We start from the raw sequence: 17,752 nt of genomic DNA, 5'->3' as shown, positions 1-17,752 counted from the left end.
TAAAGGTAAAGAATTATACACAGGAGAGAGGCAGGAAAACAAAACAGAATCAGGAAGCAAATGTGTTTGGCAGTAACCCAAACCCTAAAGCATCATTAACCCCAGCATCTCCTCCCCCCTCTAGGATGACTCAGGAACCCTGATATTTACAAATAATCAGGCCTCATCAAGATGGAGCATTTTTTTAAGGTACAGGTAGAATTAGCAGGGCCAATCAGTTGTTTCTCAAGGATTGCAGGACATTTCTAGGGGCAAGAGAAATTGAGCAAATGAGTTTATATATCAGTTAGTCCCACAAACTTGGCCATGTTTCTTTGGGGTTAGTTCCTGGGAGCAGTGAGGTGGCGTAGTTTAGACATTAAAACTAAAACAGTTGGAGATGGCAGCATGGAATAATGGATAAAGTGCTTCCTGTGGTGCCCGCATCCCGTCTGGGTACAGGTAGAGTCCCAGCTGCTCCACTTCCAGCTTCCTGTTGATGTGCTTGGGACAGCAACAGTAGATGGCCAAGTGCTTGGGCCACTGCACCCACATGCCAGACCCAAATGAAGCTCATGACCCCTTTTTTTGGACCAGCCCAACTCTGGCCATTGCAATCATCTAGAAAGTGCATCAACAGATGGAAGATTTCTATCTTTCTCTCTCTCACTCTCTCTCTCTTTCCTCACCCCCCAGTCTCTTCTTTCTGTGTACTCTGCCTTTCAAATAAATAATTTTTAAGATTTATTTATTTTTATTGGAAAGGCGGACATACAGAGGGGAGGAGAGACAGACAGGAAGATCTTCCATCCGATGATTCACTTCCTAAGCGGCCAAAACGTCCAGAGCTGAGCCGATTTGAAGCCAGGAGCCAGGAGCTCTTCCGGGTCTCCCATGTGGGTGCAGGGTCCCAAGGCTTTGGGCCATCCTTGACTGCTTTCCCAGGCCACAAGCAGGGAGCTGGATGGGAAGCAGGGTCACCGGGATTAGAACCGGTGACCATATGGGATCCCGACGGGTGCAAGGTGAGGACTTTAACCACTACACTATCGCACCGGGCCCTCAAATAAATAATTTCTTAAAATACACACAAACTCAGAAATCCCAGAGGCAGTGAACTCACCCTTTCTGAGGCTTTGCTTCTGTTTTATGTATGGCACAACCCAGAGCTAGGACACACAGTCTGGAAATTTCGCTAGGTGTCCACTCTCCACTTCAGTTGCCACCACATGGGATCATGAGCCAGACACTCATAGCTCTGACACACACAATGTTTCCAGACAAGATTGACAAAAGGGAAGTTTATGAATGAAGATTAGATTCACGACCACATACCCAAATTGTTCAGATGATCTCTAGGCATTGTCCATGCACGCTGGGGTTCAGAAAACATGACCACTGCCTCTACCTCACACAGATTCACCACTGTGAACACTGATAGTTTGTGCTCACAGAGAAACCACCATCGTTGGCCCCAAGATCACAATGTCTTCCCTCCCCAAAGCTACCCATGCTTTGTAGTGTTTATCATCATCTCTTAATCCAGCTGCCACGGTGTGTAAATCAAATGAGCATGATTTATGTGTTGTCAAAGTCCTGCACTTTATCTCTGGAAGATTCCCCAGGTGGGATGGGGGGAGGAGTCAGCCAAATGAATGTATACAAAGATGATAAAAACTCGCAAGGTCCCATTGAGCCCTTGCCATGTTTAAACTGTTTTCATTTTTCCGTGTTTCAGGTTGCTTTGTCTGACTTTATAAGTTAATGCAAGTTGCAAGGCTAGTTTTACATTCAGGTCTCAGATAACACCACAAGCGTAAGACTAATAGGAAACTAGATTACACATTTATTAACCAGGAGAAAAATCTGTTCACCACCTCTCAGTATCCGATTTATCAGCAACTCTGCTACTTCCAGGAATAAAGGCTTTGGAGATACAACCACTTCACGCCACGCAAGAGCATCCTTCATCTCATTGGGCAAGCAGCGTCCGTTCAGGTGGGAAGTAGCTGAGACCATCTGGCCACAGAACAATGCAAAAAAAGAAGATCAGAACAATACAAAGAAAGCTTTCTTAATTACGAAAAAAAAAAAGAAGAAAAGGAAGGAAGGAAGGAAGGGAGGAAGGAAGGAAGGAAGAGAGGGTGGGAGGGAGGGTGGGAGGGAGGGAAGGGAGAGGAAGGAAGGAAGGAAAACAGACAAGTCCATAAAGCCGAAATAAACACACAGCTAACAGTTCAGCCATGGCAAATGGAACCAAACTGGAGTCCATGTACACATTGAAGCCCTTTTCCTCTGAAGCCATCCTTCTGCATTCAAATCTTGCAGCCATAGTCACGCTCACCTGCAGTTCAGTTCTCAAGACCCATGCAACAATCTGGAGAACACTGGGAAATAGTTTTCAGATGGGATTGCTTAGTGAGCATGTCACCTCCACTTCTGGAAGCAACACTGGCCTTTCTGAAAACACAACGCAAGGCTCAATACCTCAATGCCACACAGAGAGCCAATCACACATGTGCTCTACTGTAAATAGGGAAAGGGAAAAGCAGGACATAGCAAGGTACAGATCCCGCTGAGGGAGACAAGCCAAGAGAGGTGTAAGCCGCTGTGGTTCCACTGTTAACAGAAGAACCAGTCAGTGGTACTGATTAATAAGACTTGCTTCAGAATCCTATAGGCACAAGATCATAGCCGTGGGCTCTTTCTGCTGGGTAGACGTTGGTCTCAACTCTGAATACAGCCTTGGGCCAGCGGGCATTCACAGTCAAGGAGAGAGAGGGGTATTACTAAGAAAAATACCATTGGTGCTATGGTCTGAATGCCCTCTGCAGAGTTCAGGTTGACATTCTGTAACAATATTGATCACTGGCACGTGCAAGAGGTGTGTAGGCCATAATAATGAATTAGCCACACACACACACACACACACACACACTTCTTCACCATGAGGTCTCCCATCATGTAACTATGCAGCTGGAAGGCACCCTTCTGCCACAGCCCTTCCATTTCGCACTTCCAAGCCTCAGGAACTGTGCATTCTATAAATATAGAACTTGTGGATTCTACAATTCTGTCACAGCAACATAAACCAGGCAAGACAATGTGTGCTGGGATTCTGGCTGAACAGACCTCCCAGGATTCCTGCTGAAGGGAGGCTTGGGTGATCAGGTGTCTCCTGGGCTGGTCTAGGATGAGGAACCTCATTGGATGAGGATGCAGTTAAGGATCAGTGAGGGGGGTTCTTGCTAAACTGATTTGGAAATATTTTTGCTATGACAAATGCACAGATGAGTCTAAAAGGAACATCAAGCACCTGTTTAACATTGGTCAGACTGTCATTGTGATGCCTCAAAGACTCTATTTTTGTCATTTTCACTGAACTAAAACAAGCAAGACCCTATCCTATACAGCACACTGTGTTCACCCCATTTCTGCGCACACTCAGAAGCATTAGGTGTGTTAACCTTCTCTGTGAAACAAAAACAGTTAAGTGATGGGGTTTTTTTTCCCTCACTTTGCCTAACTGAACATCTCTAGCCACTATGTGAACTCCCACCTTGCCTCTGAGCCCTTGGTAAGCACTGCTCCACATTCTGCCTCTGTGATTTGATATAGTGGAATACTTCAGTGGTATCTGTCCTTTTGCTTCTGACTATTTTATTGGCTTCATGTTTTCGTGATTCTTCCACATTGCAGCTTATCTCGGAGTTTCCTTTTTTCAAACCAATTTCTAGCTCATTGTATGGATATACCGCATTTTACTTATCCCTCTATCCGTTAATGAATTTCAGGTTGTTTTCAACATTTAAGCCACTGTGAATATTGCTGCTGTGGACACGAGACCCTGTGGATTCTTCTTAACTTCAAGCTTAGAAACTTGATGGTATGGGTAATTCAAACTCACTCAGAAGATAATGGCATCCCCTCCTGCAGGGCACATCCAAAAAGCACTTTTGCACCTGCTACTTAATAGGTTGGCCTCCAAAATCCCACCACAGCTCATAAGTAAAAACTCAAAGCTCAAAACAATGACTTATAAGCAACATTTTTTTCTTCAGTCATGACCCATTACAAATTGAAAAGTACACAAAAAAAATATGCTAAAAGTCATTGCTTTCCGGAGGTCAGAAACAAATTAAAAGTCAACTGTTTTAGTTACTTTCCATTTGTAAAGGAGATAGGTGAAATTATTTTAGACAGATTTTCCCTCTGCTCCACCAGAGGGAAAAAAATACATCTTTTAGTATAAGATATTTCTCAAGGTTAAAAGAAATTCTAACAGTTGAAAAAAATGTCTAATGATTTCTAAAAATATAGCCTGTGTTTCTTTGTTTCTATCAGGGTACCATTTCCAATTTAAGAAATTTATCGTTTACATTAAATAATCTGGATTGAATCTAATATTATGAATTGATTTTAAATTCACAGATATTAAATTCCTACTGAGTAGAATGCTTTCACTTCTAAACATTAGCAAAATTAAAGTTTTCTGCAGTATGCTTAGCTTATTACCTGCGGTTGGTACATTTCCTTTTCCCTTGTTTTTCCTAGACTTCCAAGACTAGGCAGTGAGTGGGAAAGAGGGCAGACACAATCCTCTCCTGTAATCTCCAGAAAGTAGAATTCAAGTGGGATGCTGCCTGTGTTCTCGGCACCATGTGGGAATCCCATATCCTTATCCACATCCCTAGTCGATTTCCCCTGCTCATCATCACCAGACTGACAGTGGACAGCTTTTCGTGCTGGCCAGCTTGCTTCCACAACACCCACGCAACTTTCATCATATTGCCACTACCTCCAAGAGGTAGATGTTCACAGTAGGACTGCACATGGCTGTTATCATCCAAGCATGCTTCGCTGCGGCTTACCAGTGGGGAGACCAGGATCAGCTTGTTTTAAATAGCTGAGAAGTATTTTTAGAGTACATGGACCATGGTTTGCCCCTCCAGTCTTCCCTCGATGAGCATTTCAGCTGCTTCCGTGTTTTCGCAATTATTGATTGTGCTGCTTTGAACATAGGGGTGCATGTTGCTTTCTCTTGTAACTGGTCTTTTGGATGCATTGCTGTAAGTAGTATTGATGGGTCATATGGCAGGCGGATTTTCAATTGTCTGAGTTTCTGCGTGGCCAAATGGGCCCAACTGGAATCCATTGTGTTAAGCGAAATAAGCCAATCCCAAAAGATGCTGTTTCCTCTCCTTCTAATGCTCTCTGTTGCAACTGGAACCTAGAGAACCACTTTCCAAGGGCCTGGCAAGGTTGCCAAGCAGCTGAAGTCCTTACCTTGCATGCACAGGGAACCTATATATGGCAGCCATTTGTATCCCAGTGGTCCTGCTTCCTATCCAGCTTCCTGCTTGTGGCCTTCGGATCAGCTCAGCTCCAGTCATTGCAGCTACTTGGGGTGTGAATCATCAAATGGAAGATCTTCCTCTCTGTATATCTGCCTTTCCAATATAAATAAATAAATCTCTTTTTTAATAAGAAAGAGAGAGCCATGTTCTAAATAGCAACAGGCTGTATGAGCCCGCCTGATATTTCACTTGGGAAGGGTTAGTTGTTGAAAACGAGAAGCAGTGTGGTCACCACACGGGACTGGCTAACATCACACACACATAGCAGATGGTCTTTTTCCAAATTAACACCAGAAAAAGAGTCATATAAAAGGCAAAGAAAAAGAAAAATTCCATTGCAATCTTGATTGCTCATAATTTTTAGTACACACAGGCCACTATACAGAATGTCAGGGACTGTGTTGTTTATACCAGCAAACATTTGTTTGTCACAGTTCTTGAGGCTGACATTTAGGACCCAGCCATGACAGACTCTGTTTGGTGAGGCCTCATTTCCTGGCTCGTAGATAGCATTGTGCCAACATGCTCTCTCATGGGAGCAGAGCCAGGGAACCCCTCTTCTGCTGATGTGCTAACCCCATCACAAGGAACCCCATCACATGACCTCGTCACCCCCAAGACTCCCATCATCCCAGAGGGGAGGTGTCAACATATAAATTTGGGGAACATATTCAACTCATTGCCATTCATAATGATTCTGTAAATGCTGTTTTTTAAGTTTTTTTTCTTTAAACTCAGAATTAAGCAGAGAGAATCTTTCATCTGTCCGTTTACCACCCAACCCTCTATTTTAAATGGCCACCATGGCCAGAGCTGGGCCTGTCTGAAGCCAGGAGCCAGAAGCTTCTTCTGGGTCTCCCATGTGGGTACTAGACCCCAAGGACTTAAGCCATGCTCTGCTGCCTTTCCAAGCCACAGGAAGGGAGCTGGATCCAAATTGGAGTTCCCAGGACTCAAACAGGTGCCCACATGGGGTGCCAGTGCCACTGGCAGAGGATTAGCCCAGTATGCCACCACACCAGCTCCTTTTCTGTAGTGATTTTTACTGGCTTTATAAATAATTTACTTTATAAGCTTGGACAAAAACTCCTGCAGCATCAGAATAGTTTTTAAAAATGAAAAACAGAATTCTCTATATCAAACATATGCAAAGCAGCCTAACAAGTAAAGTGGGTTTCACTTGTAGGCAAAATGGACAATACTTTCTAATTACTGATCTTAACTGCTTTTCACTTATTTCAGTGTCTTTCTTCATAGTTTACATTGCAATAAGCAGAGTAAAGGATTGGAGTGTCTTTCTCAGAGGTTCTCCCACTCAACAAAGCGGGCAATAGGATCTATGGGTCCCACACCCCAGCATTTGCATTGCCAGGCTGGAAAGGGTCCCACCTTCCTTTCCCTTAGAAGAGCAAACTTCCATGTCTCCTTCTCTAACTACACTTGGTCCTAACTTGCACACAGGTCAGTAATTCCAAATGCAGGTTCATTTTGTTCCCCCTTAGAGCCAGTTAAGGTTCAGCCATAGAGGAATGCCTTCATTTTTCAAAAATGGACTTACATGATGCTAAGTTAACCCTGTATCCATATAATTACCCATAGCTTCCAGAGAGTTGGCCAGTGTCTTAAGTGTTTCTTTGTGGATGTCTTTGAGACCAACAACTGAATTGCTAAACTGTGAGCAAAGCCAATTGCCGTCCTTCGCATGAGTGGGCTCAACCAATCAGTGAAAAGTTGTTACATGGAATACAAAGGATGCTTCCCACCCCCAGACCTGAGCAAGAGAGAATATTGCACAGTTTTATTATAAGAAACTTGAGCACCAACCAAGTTTGGTATTGACTGTTTCCTAGAGCCAATGCCCAGTGGATCCCCAGGGCCAGCCTTATCCCACTGTTCGTGGAGTGCCCGGTTAACACAAGGCATCATATGCACTTTCTAGATCCTTATCCTTTGGTCCTTGGCAATCCTGCAGACCCCAGTCTTGAACTGGAACTCGACTGCCAGCTTTGCCCAGCTCTGGGTGGCTTCTGGCTCTCCCGTCTCTTGGCATACATCCGTGCCTGGTCTGCTGCTGCCCGAAGACTGCCCTCATGCTGTCAGCCTGACCCCGGCCGAGCTTCTTCTGCTCTACTGCTTGATTTTGAATGAAACATAAGGAGCCAATGAAAACTGCATTCCTGAATGCCAACTTCCGTGCTATGGCATATAATTTTCCCTGTTGTGCTCACACTCTGATATATTGTCAAATAATAGTCTCATTTATGCTTCTGATTTGGATGCAGGCATGGACCTAGTCCATGAACAGCTTTCTCAGCACAGGTCTGGCAGCCCTTCTGTGGTGTCCAGCAATGAGCCAGGCAGAGCAGCAGTGTTCACGGGGAATCAGACAGTCCTGTCCAGCGAAGTGGGGTCAGAGGAAAGGGACCCCCTAAAATAACTGGAGATGCTGGCAGCCAGAGTTACAGCACTTCAATGACTTGTCCAGCACTGATGCTTTGAGAGAACATTTTGTTTCTGTTTTAATTTTGTCTTGTCTTGGCTTTTTGGTAGTTATAGTAACAATTGGATGCACTTCCATTAGTGTAAGCAGGGTTTTGAGGTCATGTACTTGAATTACAGCAAGAATGATGTGTTGATTATAATGGTGACAGAATGCAAGCACCAACCATTAGGCTTCACTAAAGGGATCACTTTTCCTTGGCTGAACACTCTGGGAAAGTAGAGTTCAAATGCAACACATTATTTTAAAAATAATATTTATAATTTTTGTTCATTCAACCTGCAAATACATATTAAGTATCTTTCATATGTAACCAAAAATAAATACACCTTTCCTAAATTGGGCTAAATGCATGTCATACATAAAATGAAGTGTTAAAGAATGTAATTAGACAGTCTTCAGCATCATCTTAATCAGCACTGGGTTACTTAGGCAAAAAAAAAAAAGTTTTCTTTACTTAAAGAATACTTGACTAACATTCTAATCCAGCAGAGTAATTGCCCTTCAAGGAGCAAGTGCATATGTGAATTGCAGTATCTTACTCAAGAATGTACTTCATATACTGTCCTCCATGGGAAATTTCATCACAGTCGTGCACATACCAATCTACTCCTTGGCTGAATTAATCCTAAAAGAAGCTCTCTCCAGCCTTCCAATACCTCTCACAGAGCAGAACCCGCCACAGTGCGCATCACACAAAGTCTATTTCTCACGGTCAATAGATCCACAAGAACTGGAGCCCAGTGTGCATCATAAAGCACAGACACAATGAGAAAGCTCAGGTGCCAGATAAAGGGCAATAAAAATTCATGACCTGATATCATAGTTTTCCCTCAGGCGCCCACAGGCTCTAAAGGGCAGGTTTGTGCATAAGTAGGTACCAAGGAGTCCAAGGGACCCTGAATGCCTCCTGTTCTGCCTCTTCCTCCAACTCACTTCTGTTTGAGTAAGCTTACGTCTCAGAAACAGCCCTGCATTCCATGTGGAATCTTTTATTCACGGCAAAGTAAGCAAAGACTACCAGGGAAAGGAGGTCTAACGGAGTTAGATTCGCAGAACCTGAGTGCGGCTGAGTCCCTGCTGGGGGCCCTCAGGCAGCACTCAGCTCCATTCCCTGGTCATGGCACCTAGTCGTTGTTTCCAGATTCTTTTATAGCACAACAGCTTTTGGGGCTCCTCTTTGCCCCCTGATATTCTTCTCCAATGTCCCCTCACCCTCTGTACGCATGGCTGGTCCAGTGTTTTACCCAGTTCTCAGCATCAGCACCCCTTTGTTGGATGCAGACCTGTAAACCCTGAAGTCTGTGTGAACAGCTATTGGATTAATCTCAATGGTTAAGGCTAGCAGTGGGGCTTTGCTCTAAAGGTAGCATGTAAGAGGCCAGCCTCATGGGTGTTCCTTAGGTCACTGGGGTGTGCCCTGGAAGTGGATCTTAGCAGGAAGCTGAGTTCAGAGCTTTCTGGTTCCTGGTGGGATGGCTCCTCTGCACGTCTCCACCACTGCCACCCTCCACCCTCATCGGACTTCACACCAGCAGAAGCACCAAGGCTCGGACTATGAACCTTCAAATCGTGAGCCAAAATAATCATCAAAGTCACACACTGACAAAGTGCTACGAAACAGAATGATATTGAAAATTATATTACTGGATGTTTAAAGCAAGAACCTTTATCCCTCAAAAGCCACTATAACAGAATGAAAAGATAAGACACTAAAAGGGAGAATATACCTATAAATAAATATATCCAAGCTCGTACTCCTATCCAGACAAGATTGCTAAAATATCTGTGAGTCAGTAAGAAAACTCAGTCAATCTTATGGAAGAAAAAAATTGTCAATATACTTGAAAAGGCACATCACTAAAGGTGTAAAACAAATGCCAAATAAATTGCAACACATCGTTCCCATGCTGACGCTTCCTCACAAAGTGAAGAGCGACCCTTCTTGTACATCTGCATTTGTGATGGCTAAGACTTCCTAGGAACTCAGCCCTTTGGACAACGGCACACGCTGTGGAGTTGGAACTCACTACATGCCCCATGGCTCTTGATTAATCTTAGGAGAGATGGGCTGGTCACTACAGTTCTTCAAATGACTCCACTTTGAAGGTGGGGTATGCAACTGCCAACCACCTTAGAATATTTTGGTGTACTGTGGTTTTTGTCCGTTTACAAATACAGTTCATCTGATTCTAACTCTTATCTCTTTAAAAACCATCATTCGCACACCTGAGTGTTACTTGTAAAACTATAAATCTATTTTAAAAACTACCATGGCTTAATGAATCATTCTACTGAATTTTTATGTTTCTTAAATGAATCTTCTTTTCAAAATATAAATAAGTGTCCTTGAAATAATTTTATTATTTTTTCCAGAGTTGTGTTTTCGGGGTTTTGATATTTCAGGATTTTAAACTTTAGGCATTTTGAACTTTCAGGATTTCAATGTTTACAGTTATGTCATGCAATATTATATATTTGAGGATTTTAGCCTAAACTAAATTTGTTTTTCCTGTGACAGGAATTTCAATTTAATATAAATCAACAGATAGATAGGCATGTCTGTAAAGAAGTATTTGTAGAATATTGATTAAAGAGAAGGTGTTTGGTCTGCCAGTTAAGAGGCTGGCTTAAGACTTCAGGGTGTCTGGTTCAGTGCTCATCTCCAGCTCCTAACTCCAGATTCCTGCTGATGGACCCTGGGATGCAGCAGCACAAGTGACCACACCCCTGCTGCCCATCAGGAGACAGGGATTGAATCCCAGCTCTCAGCTTTAGACTTAGGCCAGCCTTGACCACTATGGGCATTTGAAAAAGAACATTCATGGCCACCTACATCATATTAACTAAAACCCGGAACTAATCTAAACATCTAGCAATAGAATGTAGATGTAAATCATGCTGTAGTCCAACAAGGAAGAAAGAAAAAAGGCTCACAGCACAGGCACCATGTGGGTGAATCTCACAAATGTAAATTTGAGTGAACAAAATCAAGTTACCATTGCATTCTCCTTTATAAAATACTCAAAAGCAGAGAAAATGGATCTTGGTAAGAAAATCAAGAGCATGGGGCTGGCACAACGGCTCCACAGGCTAATGCTCTTCCTGCATGAGTACAGGATTATGGGTGCTGGTTCGTGTCCCAGCTGCTCCACTTACGATCCAGCTCCCTACTCATAGCCTGAGAAAGCAGTGGAGAATAACCCAAAGCCCTGGAACCCTGAGCACATGTGTAAGACCCGGAGAAGGCTTCTGGCTCCTGGCTTTAGATCAGCTCAGCTCCAGCCACGGAGGCCATTTGGAGTGTGAACCAGCGAATGGAAGATATTTTTGCTGTCTCTCCTTCTCTCTGTAAATCTTCCTGTCAAATAAAATTTATCTTTTTAAGAAAAAAATCAAGAGCAAGGCTGATTCACACATTTTTCTGAACATGTTTTACTCTTAATTTTTGTGTAAACTTATCAATACAAGTATCGTTGAAAAATACAGGGCAATAAAAAAAGCATGTTGCAAGGAAACAACAAAAATTTGAGGCAGAGAACAATTATTCATTTCTTATAGGAACCAGGTCTGTTATTCTATCATGTAGCCATTACAATGCTAAGTAAAATGGAATTGCTTTGCATATAAACAATAGGAAAGATTGGTGATGCATTATATGTTGAATACTAACTTTATAGGTTGATACTAACATGTGAGTGGAAATACTTCTTAGCAACTCTATTTTACTCTATTTATTTCAATACAGCAACAAAATAACATCAGCAAATTTATCTGCAGTAAATTTTCCTAAAGACAAGAAAGTCCTCAAAAGATGTAATTTTTTAAGTGACACTCACAAAACACCTTATCATTTTATGCCAGCTAGCACCAAGAGTGAAAATCCTGGTGCTTCCAGTTAGTCCAGTCCAGTTAATCCTATTTGTAATAGGGGACAAGTTTCCCAAGCAGCCACTTAGACCAGAGGCCAAGACCTGTGTTGAGATATCTGTGTCTCACATCACAATAGTCCCTGGCTTCAGCTCTCTGCTAACACAGACGCAGGAAGCAGCAATGATGGATCCACCAACTGGGTTGCTGCTGCCCATTTAGAAGACCTGGATTGACTTCCCAGATCCTGGCTTTATCCCACAGTTTGGAACAATAAACCAGGGATTTGGAGAGTAAGCCAGAGGTGGAAGTTTCTCTTTCTCTGTGTGTTTCTGTCTTTATCTCTCTATCTCTCAAACTCAAAATTAAGTGAATAAAAGTAGACCAGGCTTAAATGCCAGAACCTTGGCAGGAGGCAAACAGAAGAGACGACCATAAAAACAAATTTACTTGAATCTTTTTGCCCTTCAGAAAAATCAATCACTAATGGAGTTGGAAAAAAAACTAAACTTCACATTTTTTTTCCAAAATAATACATTGTATTGGATTTGTGCATTTTGCATCTTGACCGTGACGCAGAGCATATTTCAGCTGCAAGAGAAACATGGACACTGATGTGTAAACATCTTCGCTATCCATCGCCCGAACTGTTTTCATCTTGCAAAAACAAAACTCAGGCCCAGTGAACGCTATCTCCCATTTCGCCTATCTCTTACTCCTAGTGACCATTGTTTCATTCTGTCTCCTTGAACCAAGTATTACAGGTGACTCATGTTTTATGGAACCATACAATATTTGTCTATTTGAGATCAGCCTATTTCACTTAGCACAATAACCTGAAGGCCGCCGATGTCATGCCATGCATCAAAGTGTCATCCCTTCTAAAATTGAATAACATTCCATTGTATGAGTAGCCCCCAACGGGGGGTGCTTATGACCACTGATAGACACATGGGCTGTTTGTGCCTTTCATTTTTGACCTGTGACCACATTTTTTACCTGTGCATCTTTGTTGTCAAATAAAGATGGACACAAATTATTTGGCACTTCTCCCATCCAAAGGGAGTTCCATGTGGTGAGTTCCATGATCATTGGGTGGTCAAGATAGATCAGAAGTAAATTACACCGGCATCTGTGCCCAGACTTAAACATCAACTGCCTATTTACCCAGCTCGCTTAGGGAACCATGTTGGAAGGACCACATGTCAGCACCCTGTGCCCTGTGACAGCTGAGGCTTGCCTTGCCACCATCCTGGCCAATATGCCAACCACATACAGCAGGCCACCGGACCCTCCAGGCCAACCACATACAGCAGGCCACCGGACCCTCCAGGCCAACCACATACAGCAGGCCACTGGACCCTCCAGGCCAACCACATACAGCAGGCCACTGGACCCTCCAGGCCAACCACATACAGCAGGCCACTGGACCCTCCAGGCTAAGGAAACATAGTCAAGGTCACCTGCAACACCAGTGTCACTACCCAAATCCCTGACACATGGAATCCTCAGATACAACAAAGTCATCTTTTGAAACAAATGATTTTGGGGTAGTTTGGGATTCAGCGATAGCAAACCAGAACAATTTTAGTTCTAAATTTCAAAAATTCCTTGCAATGAAGCCTTGCAGGGGAATCTTTCCTAAAGAAAGGATAGTAGACCTTCAAATACCAAAAGGAGTCCATTACAGGATATACCATTCCAGAAACAGATCATGAAATATCTGGCCATTTCAAGCAGGTGTGAAGAAGCTGCAGACCACAGCAGGCACCTGGGCACCTTCCTTCTTCTGGGCACCTAGGCAGCACTGGGGGCCTGGGGAAGTCACCCTGGGGGCCAGTGGAGTGGGGAACTCCCCAACATGTTTGGGTCTCAGGCAGGTAGGAGACATCGAGTGTTAGGGCCCTAGGCAGCACTGGGGGCCTGGGGAAGTCACCCTGGGGGCCAGTGGAGTGGGGAACTCCCCAACATGTTTGGGTCTCAGGCAGGTAGGAGACATCGAGTGTTAGGGCCCCAGGCTGGCATGCTGGCATGGTGTGCAGGGGAATTGTGATTGGGGACTCAACATGCTTGAGTCCTGGTTGGGACAAGTATGCTACACACACTGTCGTGCACAGGAGTCAGAGATGGAGGTGAACCTGGGGCCAGGGAGTTATTGGAAGTCATTCCAACTGGGCTGCAGTTCCCACTGGTGTGTGTGTGAGGGTCAAGTGTGTGGGGACAGGGTTGAGCTCGGCCACAGCATCCATTGGTTTGCATAAGAGATGGAGCTGGAGACAGAACTAACCAGGCAACTACAACCATCAGCATTGTATATGTAGGCTAATGTGGGTAATAGACAGCCAGACCCCACACTGACTGGGACATGCAGGGGTCAGGTCTGAGGTCATCTTAGTGAAGGTTTCTTTATGGACGCCCGCCCCCCCCCCCAAAAAAAAAAAACTGAACCACTGTATTCAGAACTCCAACCATGGGGGGGAATTGCAAGATCTATGGTCTGGCCATGGAGTGCATGTTTCAGAACTGGGCCTCTTCAGTTGTTGAAGACAGTCCAGTGGACAGCATGCCCAGATGCACATGGAGGATGTGGCAGTCCTTTGGAGCCTGCAGAGGATGTTTGGTACCATGCAGAGGGTGCAGGTCAAAACAAATTGGACAACTCTCCCAACCAAGTGTTGACAGCAGATATCTGGATGAACGGAGACGCTAAGGTAGACTATGTCAGCCAATGGATCTTGGAAGGATTACCTCATCCCTTGATTGACAAGATCTTCAGCATTTCAGAACTATTGAAACCACTTGAGCAGTACCCTGAGAACATGCTCCACGTTGGAGACCCTGTGATGTCATCAGGTGGCCGTCCCCCAGCCCCAGGTATTGATAAGGTTGGGCTGCTGGGAGCGGCCCTCTCCTCTTTCCCCCTCCCCCAGATACAGGAAAAAAAATTAGAAACAATGACTTCGTCCATTTTCCCCTATTCCTCAATCCTTCCCACCCTAATCAGTGGTCCACATGGGTATACATCCTTCTCAACTATGTAAATATCATCAAAAATAAAATTTTAAAAAAACAAAGGATTTCAGGGCCCAACACCATTCACTGTTCCTCCTCCTTCAAGCACTGGGATCTCACATGGGATGAAATAAAATTAAAAATAAATTTTTAAAAAAGATGCAAACCACAGAAATATACTGGGATTTTGATCCTATGGTACTGAATTTGCTCACATGTTTTTAAAAGTTGCAACAAACTGATCTTATGGGCTAACCCTTGTGCTAAGCACTTGTAGATCAAGACAAGTCACATACATGCACTCATTGCCAGTCTTCCTCTGTCCTCCTCAACACTGCTGATTTTAGCCATTGTCACCTCTAGGTAATCTTTCTCCCATCCCAAGCTTCCTACTCCAGAATCAGCAGGCTAGCTTAAATATGGGCTATTTGACTGTAGGCCAGGACATTCTGGGAGCTTTCTCAAAAGAGAGAGCTTATGTCAGCGGTCAGTATTGTAGGGTAGCAGATTACCCCTGTGCTTGGGACTTTGGCATTCTATATCATTTGGAGTGTCTCTTCACATCCTGGCTGCTCCACTTCCAATCTATTTTCTGCTAATGTTATGAGAGTGTTAGCAAAAGGCGAAACAAGTGCTTCGGTCCCTGCCTCCACGCGCGAAGCCAGGGCCTGGCTTCAGCCTGGCTAAGTACCTACTGCCACCGTCCTTTGGGAAATGAATCACTGGACAGAGATCTCTCTTGCTCTTTCTCCTTCTTTGTCTCTCCTTCTCTCTGTCACTCTGCTTTGGGATAAATAATCTTTAAAATGAAATGCTATGTCTTCCCAAAGAAAGGCAATGTAGCTTACAAAAGAAGAAGAAAAGGAAAAAAAAATATAGCCAGATGCCACATAAAACTAATACTTTCTAATGAGGCATGTTTCCTTTCTTGTGATTGTACAGTCTACTATAAGTCTCCTGTGTGTGTTTTAAGATTCATGAGCGACACAGAAACTCGCTGGTAACTTCTTATCTAAAACAGCACAGTAGATTCAAAGGGGAAAATGAACAGAATATCAATAGCTCTTGAGGGGGAAAAAACCTCACTTTCTACAAAGAGGCATAGTGAATTAATTCTTTTGGATAGGGTTTGAACAGCCCTCTCTTCACCACATCCCCCAAGCTTGGTGTAATCTGTTGGCCAGATTTCCATTTGCAGTATTTCAAGCAAAGGCATGTGAAGGCTTGCTCCAGGGGAGCTCACTCAGCTCATGGAAATGTATAGTGAGTCTGTTCTGAACCCACCGGACAATGTCTATACCTCCTGGCTGCCCTTGCGCTGTCACTGTGCTGTGGACAGTGGTGACTAGTTTACAAACTCACGGCTGCCCCTATGCCAAGGTCATCTTTGACAGCTGGCACAGAGAGGAATCCCCTTCTCACCAGGAGGTGGGTGCCAGGAATTGGCCTTGGTGATCCAAGTGGCGGGCTGGCAGCAGAAGCCTCTGGGTGTTCACACAACTGAGGGGCTGCCACCTTCTCCTCTTCCCCTCATAGTTAATCAAGCCTGCCACAGGAGTTCTCTTTTTCTTTTTTTCAACGTTAATGAGTGTGGACAGGACCCCTAATATAAACATAGCTCAGGTTAGTCCATCCACCCATACTTTCTGGAGTTAGAACCCCAAAACTGTGCCAGAGCCTCCGCTTCTCAGGATCCCAAAATTTTTGCAAGATATGGCTAAGGCGCTTGTATTAGCATGGATTTTCCATAGAAAGGGAGAAAGGAAGCCATAGGAAAAGTAGAGATATATGGAAAGAAGTTTACCTTAAGAGATTGCCGTCAGAGACTATGAAGGCGGAGAAGCCCCACAATCTTCCCTCTGCAGCCTGGTGGGCCGGAGAAGCATAGGGCAATAGCCTGAAAACCAGTGGAGTCAATGGTGTGCGTCCGAAGGTCCAGGAACCAAGGGCTCATGTCCACGGGTAGATCCTGCTCCCATTGTAGCAAAGAAGAAAGTCTTCCCCTTCATCTGCTTCTTGTCCTGCTCAGGCCTTCCGTGGCTGGCTGAGGCCCATTCACCTGGTAATAGCAGATGTGCTGTCCTTCATCTGTTCACCGATCATAGTCTTTTCCAGAAACACTTGGACAGTCACACCCAGATCATAGCTCAATCAGGTAGCCAACTGAGACACAGACAAAACCATCACCGTTATCTTCCAAGGCTGACAGTGCTCAAGACAACTGCAACAGGAAGCTGTCTCATTTCAAATGTCATCACTGACCAACACCTTCAAACCAGTAGTGCTGTCCTAAGCCCACCATCCCAGACACCCCCACAAACAGACACAGCCTAAACTGAGCAACACTGCCATGGCTTTTGAATGTTGGCTCGGCCCACTGACTTGGCAGTCACCTCCGAACCTCATCAAGCCTCCAAACTCCATTTGTAATGAATCCAATCTCCCTCTCCTTGACTAGCAGGCTATCACAGAGGCTTGAGCAGTGAACAGAATCTTCCCGCTGATTGGAATGCCCACCTGAAAATGGGCTTGTGAGCAATGAGCCTACTGAACAGAGGAAATTGGGACTGGAGAAGTCTTGTTGGATTATTTCATGGCAACAAGATACTTTTGTTAACTTCTTAGTAAGAGTCTCTAGCCTGGTCCCCACACTTGCAACTCCAAAGATAAGAAGCAGTCAGATATGACTTCTATAAAGGTTGATATGCAGTCAGAGAAGTGAAGCATACTCTTGCCACCACTTAATGGCTTGGATAGGCAGCCCCTCCACATGCATCATGCCCTGCCCCTGTCAGAAGAGCCTCAGGATGACCCATGAACCTTGTGAAGGGTATTAACACTAAATGGAATCAGTTATTATATTTTGCTGGGGGTCATGTTACACCATCATCACTGCGGAGCTACACTATTAACCTCCAGCATCCACAGTGTCCATAGAAGGACCGAGGCATGATGGGGTATTCCACAAACGAATGCTGAACTATGAGGTGACCAAATCATGTCTCCTATGTCAGTACATACACCAATGAGAACA

This window comes from Ochotona princeps, chromosome 7 (genome assembly GCF_030435755.1).
Source record: "Ochotona princeps isolate mOchPri1 chromosome 7, mOchPri1.hap1, whole genome shotgun sequence".
Lineage (NCBI taxonomy): Eukaryota > Metazoa > Chordata > Mammalia > Lagomorpha > Ochotonidae > Ochotona > Ochotona princeps.
Note: the sequence above shows the minus strand (reverse complement) of the source record.